Source organism: Oncorhynchus tshawytscha, linkage group LG12 (assembly GCF_018296145.1).
Source record: "Oncorhynchus tshawytscha isolate Ot180627B linkage group LG12, Otsh_v2.0, whole genome shotgun sequence".
NCBI classification, from domain to species: Eukaryota; Metazoa; Chordata; class Actinopteri; order Salmoniformes; family Salmonidae; genus Oncorhynchus; species Oncorhynchus tshawytscha.
This window is the reverse complement of record NC_056440.1, coordinates 25,986,833-26,001,841: the sequence shown is the minus strand read 5'-3', so window position 1 is coordinate 26,001,841 and position 15,009 is coordinate 25,986,833. Positions and strand designations below refer to the sequence as shown.

Below are 15,009 nucleotides of genomic sequence, written 5' to 3'. Positions count from 1 at the left end.
ACAGTGTATGTGGTGTGTAGTGTATACAGTGTTTGGTCCGTAGTGTACACAGTGTATGTGGTATGTAGTGTTCACAGTGTTTGTGGTCCGTAGTGTACACAGTGTTTGTGGTGTGTAGTGTACACAGTGTGTGTGGTGTGTAGTGTACACAGTGTATGTGGTGTGTAGTGTACACAGTGTTTGTGGTCCGTAGTGTACACAGTGTATGTGGTGTGTAGTGTTCACAGTGTTTGTGGTGTGTAGTGTACACAGTGTATGTGGTGTGTAGTGTACACAGTGTGTGTGGTGTGTAGTGTACACAGTGTATGTGGTGTGTAGTGTACACAGTGTATGTGGTGTCTAGTGTACACAGTGTTTGTGGTCCGTAGTGTACACAGTGTATGTGGTGTGTAGTGTTCACAGTGTTTGTGGTGTGTAGTGTACACAGTGTATGTGGTGTGTAGTGTTCACAGTGTTTGTGGTGTGTAGTGTACACAGTGTTTGTGGTGTGTAGTGTACACAGTGTATGTGGTGTGTAGTGTACACAGTGTTTGTGGTGTGTAGTGTACACAGTGTTTGTGGTCTGTAGTGTACACAGTGTTTGTGGTGTGTAGTGTACACAGTGTATGTGGTGTGTAGTGTTCACAGTGTTTGTGGTGTGTAGTGTACACAGTGTTTGTGGTGTGTAGTGTACACAGTGTTTGTGGTGTGTAGTGTTCACAGTGTTTGTGGTGTGTAGTGTACACAGTGTTTGTGGTGTGTAGTGTACACAGTGTTTGTGGTCCGTAGTGTACACAGTGTTTGTGGTCCGTAGTGTACACAGTGTATGTGGTGTGTAGTGTTCACAGTGTATGTGCTGTCTAGTATTCACAGTGTATGTGGTGTGTAGTGTACACAGTGTTTGTGGTCCGTAGTGTACACAGTGTATGTGGTGTGTAGTGTTCACAGTGTATGTGCTGTCTAGTATTCACAGTGTATGTGGTGTGTGTAGTGTACACAGTGTATGTGGTGTCTAGTATTCACAGTGTATGTGGTGTGTAGTGTACACAGTGTTTGTGGTCCGTAGTGTACACAGTGTATGTGGTGTGTAGTGTTCACAGTGTATGTGCTGTCTAGTATTCACAGTGTATGTGGTGTGTGTAGTGTACACAGTGTATGTGGTGTGTAGTGTACACAATGTATGTGGTGTGTAGTGTTCACAGGGAGGGGGAAGGGGTAGCCTGGTTGACAGATTTGACTCCTTGTACTCTGTGTCATATGCCAAAGGCACATGACATGGAGTGGATTCTTCGCTGAACAGACTGGCAACCAGGCTAGGGGAAGGATACCAGGAGAGAGAGTTTGGGATGGGAAATGAGAGAGGAAGGAAGTGTTTGTGTGGGTGTGTGTGTGTGTTGCCTGGAGATGTCCACATGATAGGTTTTAGCTCATGCTGTTTGTAGATCGATGACACTCTAATCTAAAGTCTATATGATGTGATTGATTACTTATCATTTGATTGATTACTTCATATTACTTCATATTCCCAGAGACGACCAGTGTGTTAGCTATGCTCAGTACACGCAAGCATGCACATACACACATGCAAATACACACAAACACACACACTGAAAGGAAAGAGCTGATTGGTTTTGCTGTTATTGAACACTGAACCATATCAGGTCATGTTTTCTGGTTGTGTGTGTGGTTTTTGGTTTTACTATCTTTTGTGGGGAGCAGAAGTCCTCACAAGGATAGTAAAACAAGGGAAATTAGGAAAAGGCTATTTTAGGCGTATGGGTTAGGTTTATGGTTAATGTTAGTGTTAGGGTTTTAGGAATTAAGTTTGGGGTTAAGGTTAAGGTTAAGGTTAGGGGTTAAGGGAAAATAGGATTTTGAATGGAAATCAATTGTTTGGTCCCCACAAGGATAGTAAAACAAACAGGTGGATATGTGTGTCATGAAGCTAACATGATTAGAGGTCATTGCAGAAGGAACCAAGGTCACATATTACAACCTGACAGCCTTTGTTCCACACAAATACTATTATCATGTGTGTGTGTGTATCGGTGTGTGTGTAGGTGTGTATGCGTGTGCATGTGTGTTTTTCAGGAGGATTGGGTACTTGTAGAACATGAGAGAACGGGTCCTGTGGAGTGATTATTAAACAGTGTTGAATGAGAGAGCGATACATAAGAGGAACAACCTCATAATGTAATCCTCTATTCTCCATGTTTGAACTATTAATGACACCTACAGTCTATGTTTTAGTGATCTGCAGTATTTGTTAGTAGCCTCATCTCAAACCCTGTTAATAAGCTTTACTCTCTGTATGCCTGTTGGCCTCAACTGTCCTGATGTCTGTCTCAAAACATTCATCTCGCTCTCTCGCTCTCTCGCTCTCTCGCTCTCGCTCTCTGAAATGTCACGCTGTCTGTGTGTAGGTGAATACAGTGGAAGGTCTCTCTGGGTGCTGGCCCCACCCGGTCTACAGCCAAATTGACAGCATCAACCTGCAGTATGTGGTGAGTCCAGCTAACTTAATGGTTAGTCCTGTTAACTTGAACATGTTCATTAAAATCCGTTATCTTTATTTCTATTTGTCTGTGTGTCCAGCAGAGGAGTGTGATCTCAGCCAGCTGTTTAGACACCTGCAGGGACACAAACACACACTCACACACATCCTGGGCCCTAGCAACCACCCTGGATACCACCCCTGCAACAACCCCTGCCCTGAGACTGCACCCTGAGTGATGTGCGAGCGCCTCCTGTCTCTGTCCTCTATACGTACTTCGCAAGGTGTATTCACTAGGAACAAATGGAAGCAAAGGGAGCGAAAGGGGGAGGGACATACCTACATTTCTTCAATAGAAACTCTCGTTTCTGTTTCTAAATGTTTTCCTTTGGACTAAACCCATGAGTTTAGTTTCTGTTGAATAAATATCCCTGATCCTCTTTCTGCTGCTTTAATGACCTGTCTTCTCTCCAAGTAGACCTTTTCACCCTGCTACTACTAGGGATCAAAAGGAGGGTATATTACTGGAAACTTTCAAAGTTTACTAGTAAACTACTAGAATTTTGGTATCTTTCAAGGATTTTATGTAATCTATCACAAGACATCTAGTGGCTCTTTTGGGTACTTCAGATTATCACAGGTGTTAGTAATTATCTCTGGCCCCCTGTTTAGCCTTATCACATGTCAAATATATGAAATAATTCAAGATGATTTTCAACAATAAAAACATTTATGACAAAGCTGTAAAACATTATCCTAAAAACACTGAACAAAAATATAAACGCAACATGTAAAGTGTTGGTACCATGTTTCATGAGCTGAAATAAAAGATCCCAGAAATGTACCATATGCACAAAAAGCTCATTGCTCTCCAATTTCTGGCACACATTTGTTTACATCCCTGTTAGTGATAATTTCTCCTTTTCCAAGATAATCCATCTACCTGACAGGTGTGGCATATAAAAGAAGCTGACTTAACATGATATAAGTGCACCTTGTGCTGGGGACAATAAAAGGCCACTAAAATGTGCAGTTTTGTCATACAACACAATGCCACAAATGTCTCAAGTTTTGAGGGAGTTTGCAATTTGCATGCTGACTGCAGGAATGTCCACAAGAGCTGTTGCCAGATAATTTAATTACATTTCTCTACCGTAAGCTGCCTCCAACGTCATTTTAGAGAATTTTGCAGTATGTCCAACTGGCCTAACAACTGCAATCATGCCACGTCAGCCCAGGACCTCCACATCCGGCTATTTCACCTGCGGGATCGTCTGAGACGAGACACCCGGACAGCTGATGAAACTGTGGGTTTGCACAACTAAAGAATTTCTGCACAAACTGTCAGAAACCGTCTCAGGGTAGCTCATCTGCGTGCTCGTTGTCCGCACCAGGTTCTTGACCTGACTGCAGTTCGGCGTCGTAACCGACTGCACACTTCTTGGAGAAGTGTGCTCTTCACGGAGGAATCTCGGTTTCAACTGTTCAACTGGGCAGATGGCAGACAGCATGTGTGGTGTCATGTGGGCAAGCGGTTTGCCCCATGGTGGCGGTGGGTTTATGGTATGGGCAGGCATTAGCTATGGATAATGAACACAATCGCATTTTATCGATGGCAATTTGAATACACAGAGATACCATGATGAGATCCTGAGGCCCATTGTTGTGCCATTTATCAGCCGCCATCACCTCATGTTTCACCATGATAATGCACGGCTCCATGTCGCAAGGATCTGTACACAATTACTGGAAGCTGAACATGTCCCAGTTCTTCCATGGCCTGCATACTCACCAGACGTTGCACCCATGCAGCATGTTTTGGGATGCTCTGGATTAGAGGTAAACCGATTATGATTTTTCAACGCTGATACCGATACCGATTATTGGAGGACCAGAAAAGCTGATGGCGATTAATCGGACGATTTAAAAATGTTTGTGTAAAAATGACAATTACAACAATACTGAATGAACACTTATTTTAACTTAATATAATACATCAATAAAATCAATTTAGCCTCAAGTAAATAATGAAACATGTTCAATTTGGTTTAAATAATACAAAAACAAAGTGTTGGAGAAGAAAGTAAAAGTGCAATATGTGCTATGTAAGAAAGCTAACGTTTCAGTTCCTTGCTCAGAACATGAGAACATATGAAAGCTGGTGGTTCCTTTTAACATGAGTCTTCAATGTTCCCAGGTAAGAAGTTTTAGGTTGTAGTTATTATATGAATTATAGGACTATTTCCCTCTATACCATTTGTATTTCATTAACCTTTGACTATTGGATGTTCTTATAGGCACTTTAGTATTGACAGTGTAACAGTATAGCTTCCGTCCCTCTAGTTAGCGCGCGCTAACTAGCTAGCCATTTCACTTTGGTTACTCCAGCCTCATCTCGGGAGTTGATAGGCTTGAAGTTATAAACAGCGCAATGCTTGACGCACAACGAAGAGCTGCTGGCAAAACTCACGAAAGTGCTGTTTGAATGAATGTTTACGTGCCTGCTTCTGCCTACCACCGCTCAGTCAGATACTTGTATGCTTGTATGCTCAGTCAGATTATATGCAACACAGGACACGCTAGATAATATCTAGTAATATCATCAACCATGTGTAGTTAACTAGTGATTATGATTGATTGTTTTTTATAAGATAAGTTTAATGCTAGCTAGCAACTTACCTTGGCTTACTGCATTCGCGTAACAGGCAGTCTCCTTGTGTAGTGCAACGAGAGAGGCAGGTCGTTATTGCGTTGGACTAGTTAACTGTAAGGTTGCAAGATTGGATCCCCCGAGCTGACAAGGTGAAAATCTGTCGTTCTGCCCCTGAATGAGGCAGTTAACCCACCGTTCCTAGGCCGTCATTGAAAATAAGAATGTGTTCTTAACTGACTTGCCTAGTTAAATAAAGGTAAATCGGCGCCCAAAAATACCGATTTCCAATTGTTATGAAAACTTGAAATCGGCCCTAATTAATCAGCCATTCCGATTAATCGGTCGACCTCTACTCTGGATCGACGTGTGCGACAGCGTGTTCCAGTTACCGCCAATATATAGCAACTTATACATAATAAGAGGAGTGGGAAAACATTCTACAGACCACAATCAACAGCCTGATCAACTCTATGCGAAGGAGATGTGTCGCGCTGCATTTGGCAAATGGTGGTCACACCACTCCACCACCCTTTTTAAAGGTATCTGTGACCAACAGATGCACATCTGTATTCCCAGTCATGTGAAATCCATAGATTAGGGCCTAATGAATTAATTTATGTTGACTGATTTCCATAGTAAAATCTTAGAAATTGTTTGCGTTTATACATTTTTTCAGTGTATAAACTGATGTTCTACAATAAACCATCAACTTAGTGAATATCATTGGTGTTTAATATGAGGGTTTCAGCATTAAATATCATTTATATATATTTTTACACACTTATTTATTTGACTATGTCATTATGTATTTGTTGTCAATGTTTTGGTGTCAAACTGGTGGCAGTTGGAAGAGTTTCAGAATCAATTGAATATGTTGCCATTGGTTGATCCGTTGCAAAATATTGTGCTATGGAGTAAAGCGTTTTGCTAATGAATACAGCCCTGGTTTTACAACAACCCTGTGCAGTGAGTGTTTAGTTCTTTCTAGTTACCAGTGTTTGATTCTTCACTATCACATCATAGATACGAGCGTCTTCGGTGTCAGATATCTGTGTGTCTGTCTGCTCTGGAGTCCTGCTGCACAGACCTACTACCACTCAGCCTTATAGGACCATACACACCCCGGGTGAAAATATATATATATATACAGTGGGGAGAACAAGTATTTGATACACTGACGATTTTGCAGGTTTTCCTACTTACAAAGCATGTAGAGGTCTGTATTCTTCATCATAGGTACACTTCAACTGTGACAGATGGAATCTAAAACAAAAATCCAGAAAATCACATTGTATGATTTTTAAGAAATTAATTTGCATTTTATTGCATGACATAAGTATTTGATCACCTACCAACCAGTAAGAATTACATCTCTCACAGACCTGTTAGTTTTTCTTTAAGAAGCCCTCCTATTCTCCACTCATTACCTGTATTAATTGCACCTGTTTGAACTCGTTACCTGTATAAAAGACACCTGTCCACACACTCAATCAAACAGACTCCAACCTCTCCACAATGGCCAAGACCAGGGAGCTGTGTGAGGACATCAGGGATAAAATTGTAGACCTGCACAAGGCTGGGATGGGCTACAGGACAATAGGCAAGCAGCTTGGTGAGAAGGCAACAACTGTTGGCGCAATTATTAGAAAATGGAAGAAGTTCAAGATGACGGTCAATCACCCTCGGTCTTGGGCTTCATGCAAGATCTCACCTCGTGAGGCATCAATGATCACGAGGAAGGTGAGGGATCAGCCCAGAACTACACGGCAGGACCTGGTCAATGACCTGAAGAGAGCTGGGACCACAGTCTCAAAGAAAACCATTAGTAACACACTATGCCGTCATGGATTAAAATCCTGCAGCACACGCAAGGTCCCCCTGCTCAAGCCAGTGCATGTCCAGGCCCGTCTAAAGTTTGCAAATGACCATCTGGATGATCCAGAGGAGGAATGGGAGAAGGTCATGTGGTCTGATGAGACAAAAATAGAGTATTTTGGTCTAAACTCCACTCGCTGTGTTTGGAGGAAGAAGAAGGATGAGTACAACCCCAAGAACAACATCCCAACCGTGAAGCATGGAGGTGGAAACATCATTCTTTGGAGATGCTTTTCTGCAAAGGGGACAGGACGACTGCACCGTATTGAGGGGAGGATGGATGGGGCCATGTATCGCAAGATCTTGGCCAACAACCTCCTTCCCTCAGTAAGAGCATTGAAGATGGGTCGTGGCTGGGTCTTCCAGCATGACAACGACCCGAAACACACAGCCAGGGGAACTAAGGAGTGGCTCCGTAAGAAGCATCTCAAGGTCCTAGAGTGGCCTAGCCAGTCTCCAGACCTGAACCCAATAGAAATTCTTTGGAGGGAGCTGGAGGTTTGTTTTGCCAGGTCTGTATGGAGGAGTAGGCCAAAATCCCTGCTGCAGTGTGTGCAAACTTGGTCAAGAACTACAGGAAACGTATGATCTCTGTAATTGCAAACAAAGGTTTCTGTACCAAATATTAAGTTCTGCTTTTCTGATGTATCAAATAATTATGTCATGCAATAAAATGCAAATTAATTACTTAAAAATCATACAATGTGATTTTCTGGATTTTTGTTTTAGATTCCGTCTCTCACAGTTGAAGTGTACCTATGATAAAAATTACAGACCTCTACATGCTTTGTAAGTGGGAAAACCTGCAAAATCGGCAGTGTATCAAATACTTGTTCTCCCCACTGTATACACACACGCACGCACGCACGCACGCGCACACACACACACACACACATACACATACACACACACTCTGGTCTCTCTCTCTGGTCTGACTCTCAGTTTTCTCATCTCTTCTTCCTCCACTCTTTCATTTCTCCCAAGGAAGTAGGAGGAAGTCCTTCATGTTGTGCCCAGATCTGTCACTGGCTGTGTGCGTGCGTGTGTGTTTGGGTGTGTGTGTATACTTGTCTTGCCTTACTATGTTGTGAGTGATGTTGTGCCATGTGGAGCAGGTGTCCACCCATCTGTGCCCGAACCATAGAGACTACTGCTTATGAGCTGAGCCACGGTTTCACAGTCACACTGACTCACACATTAGCCATCGGCTGTTGATGATGAACACTGGGAAACACACAGGACTGTGAGATGAACATCTATGAAGGGAATGCTGTAACTATTCCACCCAGTGCAGTGTGTCTGTGTGTCTGTTCCACCTCTTTGTCCATAGCCATGGGCCAGGGATTACTGACAGGAAGGCTTAGCAATACTCCTCTCTCAACAGCAACTGGGCCCACCTTCTCTCTCTCTCTGACCCCCTTCCTCTGCAACTCTCTCAGGGTGTGAAACTGAAGCCCAGATGAAGAGATCATTATTAATCTAGTTTCTGTAGAATAAATATGTCTGATCCTCTCTCTGCTGCTTAATGACCTGATTTATCTTCAAGTACACCTTTTTCTCTGTTACTACACACTGTCAAACAAACACACACACACACACTCATGCGCGCACACACGTTTATGTATATCTGTGTTTCAGGTGCAGCGTGAGCAACAGAATGTGTGTGTGGAGTTTGAGGTGAAGGATATTCTGCCCCTGCTCCCCTCTATGTCCCGCGGAGCCCAACAGAGAGCTACACGGGCTGCACAAGCCCTCCTACACACACACACACACACACACACACACACACAACCATGCGTTGTGTATGGCGTGACTCCAGGTAGGCTAACACACATATACACACACAGTGAGGCACACTTTTGTCTCTGTGTGTGTCAGTTAAAGGCTGTGGAGGCAGAGCTTCAATTCCAAAGGGGGCTGTCCTCCCTGCAGGCGAACCAATCCCAGCAGCTCCTTCAGGGTCTAAGATACGCATACAGCCTGTTCCAGAAGGAGATCCAACAGAGTGTGGGATCCACTTCAATGTAACATTAGAGTGTGTGTTGTGTATTCTCTCAGAGCTTCTCTCCTGATATGATGTGTTGCTGAGTTTGTGTGTGTGTTTTCAGATATCTTCTCTGGTTATGATGCATTGGTTATCTCTGCATCAGAAGCGGCCCTTGGTGACTTCCTGTCAGCGTTTGAGAGGAACCAATCACTGAGCCTCTGCAGGCTCTCACACTGTCACAGGAAGAAGGTAACACCATAGAAATTAGAAATTAGAATGGCCACTTTAATAAATGGAACTTTATTCACTGTAATAATGTTTACATGTGTTGCATTACTCATCTCATATGTACTGTATCTACTGTATTCTATTCTACTGTATCTTAGTCTATGCTGCTCTGACATTGCCAGTCCATATATTTATATATTCTTAATTCCATTTCCTTACTTAGATGTGTGTGTATTGGGCATATCTTGTGAAATTGTTAGATATTACTTGTTAATGTTAAAAAATATCCTCTGTGTACAACATGAAACACCAAATAATGCATGCAGAGCAGAATTAGGCCGATACCCGCTAGTTATCAAAATCCAGAAAATCTACAACCACCTAAAAGGAAGCGATTCCCAAACCTTCCATAAGAGTCCCCTAAGCAAGCTGGTCCTGGGGCTCTGTTCACAAACACACCCCACACAGCCCCAGGACAGCAGCACAATTAGACCCAACCAAATCATGAGAAAACAAAAAGATAACTACTTGACACATTGGAAGGAATGAACAAAAACTGAGCAAACTAGAATGGCAGATTACCTCACCATTGTGACTGACCCAAACTTAAGGAAATATTTGACTATGTACAGACTCAATGAGCATAGTCTTGCTATTGAGAAAGGCCGCTGTAGGCCAACAGATTATGTGCACACTGCCCACAAAATGAGATGGAAACTGAGCTGCACTTCCTAACCTCCTGCCCAATGTATGACCATATGAGAGACACATATTTCTCTCAGATTACGCAGACCCACAAAGAATTCGAAAGCAAACCCGATTTTGACCAACTGCCATGTCTACTGGGTGAAATACCACAGTGTGCCATCACAGCAGCAAGATTTGTGACCTGTTGCCACAAGAAAAGGGCAACCAGTGAAGAACAAACACCATTGTCAATACAACTCATATTTATGTTTATTTATTTTCCATTTTGTACTTTAACCATTTGCACAACGTTACAACACTGTATATATATATAATATAACATTTGTAATATCTTTATTCTTTTGGCACTTCTGTGAGTGTAATGTTTACTGTTCATTTTTATTGTTTATTTCACTTTTATATATTATCTACCTCACTTGCTTTGGCAATGTTAACACATGTTTCCCATGCCAATAAAGCCCCTTGAATTGAATTGAATATTACTGTACAGTCGGAGCTAGAAACACAAGCATTTCGCTACACCCGCAATAACATCTGCTATACACGTGTATGTGACCTATAAAATGAGATTTGAATAGAAAGGGTGTGTCCAGTAAAGTCAATGCTGGCATAATAGGTGGACCCATGCCAGGAAGTAAAGGCAGGAAGTGTCCCCTTCAATCTGGGCTGTAATTTACAAAACATACATTCCATTGCATGAGCCACATCAGTTAACATCATTTGAATGAACATTCTACATTACCATAGCAATCCAGCATCAGGTTAACCATGGAAGTTATTGCATCACATTGCCAGGCAGCCACTGCGAGTATACCCATGAGTTTACTTGTCAATTGCTTGGGTTAGAGCTTCCAAACCCATTCTATTCATTATATTTGTATAGGTAACACCCCATTCTGCGATTCTGTATCTCTCTAACCCTCTTCTAGTCCCATGCTACAGTCTCTATGCATACATAGAACCCCTCTCACACACCAAACACAGATGGACGGCCTGGTGGGTCCCATCCAGATCTAGTTACACACACACACGCACACACACACACACACACACACACACACACACACACACACACACACACACACACACACACACACACACACACACACACACACACACACATTCCCTTTCCCCCCTCCTCCTCCCCACTAAATCCCTGAAATGTTTCTGATATATCTGTGTTTCATTCCAGCCCTGTGTTCAGAGGCCTAGGCTAAGGTCTGTGAGTCATCTGTTCAGAGGCCTAGGCTAAGGTCTGTGAGTCATCTGTTCAGAGGCCTAGGCTAAGGTCTGTGAGTCATCTGTTCAGAGGCCTAGGCTAAGGTCTGTGAGTCATCTGTTCTGAGGCCTAGGCTGTGTGTCTGTGTGTGCCTGTGCGTGTGCGTGTGTGTGTGTGTGTGTGTGTGTGTGAGTGAGCTGTGTTTTAAGGACTGGCTAAGGGCTATATGAGCAGTGTCTCTGGTGGCAATGTGAAGTGTTTAGTTATGCTCATCTGGTACTTCACTATAAACCCTTGGCAGCTCTCTCACTTTACTGCCAACCATAGTACACATCTTTTGTGTGTGTGTTTGTTTGGGTGTAGGTGAGGAGGCGTTGGCTCAGTGTGGGAGGAATTTCCTGCTTGTTGCTGATATGCTAAGGAAGGAGTGGGAAGAGCAGAGGGACAGCGGAGCTGTGTGACATACAGGTGGCATTAGCATCAGCCCAGACCAGCCTGGATACACTCAGGAAGGAGAGAAGTCACACACACACTCTTGACACACACACACCTGACACACACATACTAGCCCTTGCCCAGTATGTAAGAAGTGATGCAGTCTCAAAATCCCCTCTGTCAACCCTATCCAATCACAGCCTTCCTCATAGAGCCCTGTTCAATCAGAACACTCCTCACAGGGCTCTGTCCAATGAGTGCGCAGGTCTTTCTGATGCGACATCCGGCATCTCTGAGCTCTCTGTCTCCCAACAGCCCTCTGTCACCCAGAGGCAAGCCAATCAGAGGGCAGAGAGGAGCAGTAAGGGCCTGTCCAGACCTCCCTGGCAGAGCTGACTAATGCATCATCACTGGCTGGCTGGATTCCAATTTTCCAATTCTCTTCTTCTTGAAGTGTGTACTCGTTCACTACCCCTCCCCTTATAGAGGTAAAACATTTAGAGAAGAGAGAGAGAAAGAGAGAGATTAAACAAAAAACAGGTAAGTTCTTTCATTCTTTCTTTCATTCTTTCTTTCTTTCTCTCTTGCTCTTCTCTCTCTCGTCACGTTTAAAAGAGCCTTTATCCTCTTCTCTCATCACGTTTAAAAAGAGTCTTTATCCTCTCTCTCTCTCTCTCTTCCCCCTCCTTTGCTCCCCACATCCCCTCTCTCTCTGCCTCTATCCCTCGCTCTCTGCCTCTATCCCTCGCTCTCTGCCTCTATCCTTCTATCCCTCGCTCTCTGCCTCTATCCCTCTATCCCTTGCTCTCTGCCTCTATCCCTCTCTCTCTGCCTCTATCCCTCTATCCCTCTCTCTCTGCCTCTATCCCTCTATCCCTCTATCCCTCTCTCTCTCTGCCTCTATCCCTCTCTCTCTGCCTCTATACCTCTATCCCTCGCTCTCTGCCTCTATCCCTCGCTCTCGCTCTCTCTCTCTGCCTCTATCCCTCTCTCTTTGCCTCTATCCCTCTATCCCTCGCTCTCTGCCTCTATCCCTGTATCCTTTGCTCTCTGCTTCTATCCCTTTCTCTCTGCCTCTATCCCTCTATCCCTCGCTCTCTGCCTCTATCCCTCTCTCTCTTCCTCTATCCCTTTCTCTTTGCCTCTATCCCTCTATCCCTCTCTCTCTGCCTCTGTCCCTCTCTCTCTGCCTCTATCCCTCTATCCCTCGCTCTCTGCCTCTATCCCTCTCTCTCTGCCTCTATCCCTCTATCCCTTGCTCTCTGCCTCTATCCCTCTCTCTTTGCCTCTATCCCTCTATCCCTCGCTCTCTGCCTCTATCCCTCTATCCTTCATTCTCTGCCTCTGTCCCTCTCTCTCTGCCTCTATCCCTCTATCCCTTGCTCTCTGCCTCTATCCCTCTCTCTCTGCCTCTATCCCTCTGTCCCTCACTCTCTGCCTCTATCCCTCTCTCTCTGCCTCTATCCCTCTATCCCTCTCTCTCTCTGCCTCTATCCCTCTATCCCTATCCCTCTCTCTCTCTGCCTCTATCCCTCTCTCTCTGCCTCTATCCCTCTATCCCTCTCTCTCTGCCTCTATCCCTTTATCCCTCATTCTCCGCCTCTATCCCTCTATCCCTCTCTCTCTGCCTCTCTGCCTCTATCCCTCGCTATCTGCCTCTATCCCTCTCTCTCTGCCTCTCTCTTTCTCTGCTCCCCGAGATGGTGTAGTTCAGGTCATATCCTGTGTGGTTGGAGGATCACTGGGTTACTGTCTGTTCTGTTGTTCTCACTCATCTGTTTATGGAGAGAAAATGTCAACAACTCATTCATAATTTGGCCCTTAGACACACAGCCTCTCACAGCGGATTAAAGAACCTATCATCATTTCCAATAAAGGCTTGGGATACAGTTTTACGTTGTATCTATCTATGCTCATGGCCAAGAACTGGGAATATCTCAAAGCACACTGCATATTTGTGTGTGTGTGTGTGTGTGTGTGTGTGTGTGTGTGTGTGTGTGTGTGTGTGTGTGTGTGTGTGTGTGTGTGTGTGTGTGTGTGTGTGTGTGTGTGTGTGTGTGTGTGTGTGTGTGTGCATGCGTTAATGTGTGATTATGTCTCTGTGTGTCAGTTGGGGAAGGGTCCAATTGAGTTATATTGATTGGTATTTGCCCTCCGAACACCTGCTAAAACATGCACGAATGCACACCAGTGAATAGATTATTGAGCTCCAGTGTTTGAACAGCATTAGTAATGCATATGTAGTGTTTAGTGGCCCAGAGGTGCATTCATATGGAGATATCTGCTTTAACAGACCCCAGCTGCCCCGTCTCGCTCTCTCTCACTCGCTCTCTCTGTCTTTCTCTCTGTGTCTCTCTCTCTCTCTGTCTGTCTATCTCTCTCTCTCTGTCTGTTTTTCTCTCTGTGTCTATCTGTCTATCTGTCTCTCTCTCTCTCTGTCTATCTCTCTCTCTCTCTGTCTGTCTTTCTCTCTGTGTCTGTCTGTCTATCTGTCAATTCAATTCAATTCAATTCAATTCAATTCAAGGCCTTTATTGGCATGGGAAACATGTGTTAACATTGCCAAAGCAAGTGAGGTAGACAACATACAAAGTGAATATAGAAAGTGAAAAACAACAAAAATTAACAGTAAACATTACACATACAGAAGTTTCAAAACAATAAAGACATGTCATATTATTGAAATGTCATATTATATATATACAGTGTTTTAACAATGTACAAATGGTTAAAGGACACAAGATAAAATAAATAAGCATAAATATGGGTTGTATTTACAATGGTGTTTGTTCTTCACTAGTTGCCCTTTTCTCGTGGCAACAGGTCACAAATCTTGCTGCTGTGATGGCACACTGTGGAATTTCACCCAGTAGATATGGGAGTTTTTCAAAATTGGATTTGTTTTCGAATTCTTTGTGGATCTGTGTAATCTGAGGGAAATATGTCTCTCTAATATGGTCATACATTGGGCAGGAGGTTAGGAAGTGCAGCTCAGTTTCCACCTCATTTTGTGGGCAGTGAGCACATAGCCTGTCTTCTCTTGAGAGCCATGTCTGCCTACGGAGGCCTTTCTCAATAGCAAGGCTATGCTCACTGAGTCTGTACATAGTCAAAGCTTTCCTTAATTTTGGGTCAGTCACAGTGGTCAGGTATTCTGCCGCTGTGTACTCTCTGTGTAGGGCCAAATAGCATTCTAGTTTGCTCTGTTTTTTGTTAATTCTTTCCAATGTGTCAAGTAATTATCTTTATCTATTATCTGTCTCTCTCTCTCTGTCTCTCTGTGTCTCTCTCTCTCTCTGTCTCTCTCTGTGTATCTCTCTCTCTGTGTCTCTCTGTGTCTCTGTGTCTCTGTGTTTCTGTGTCTCTTTCTCTCTCTCTGTGTCTCTCTGTGTCTCTCTGTGTCTCTCTCTCTCAGTCTCTCTCTCTCTCTG

At 43.7% G+C, this 15,009-nt stretch overlaps 1 pseudogene; it reads left to right on the top strand.

Moving 5' to 3' along the window:
* LOC121847857 overlaps positions 1-15,009 on the top strand; it is a 34,803-nt pseudogene that overhangs the window by 17,358 nt on the left and 2,436 nt on the right.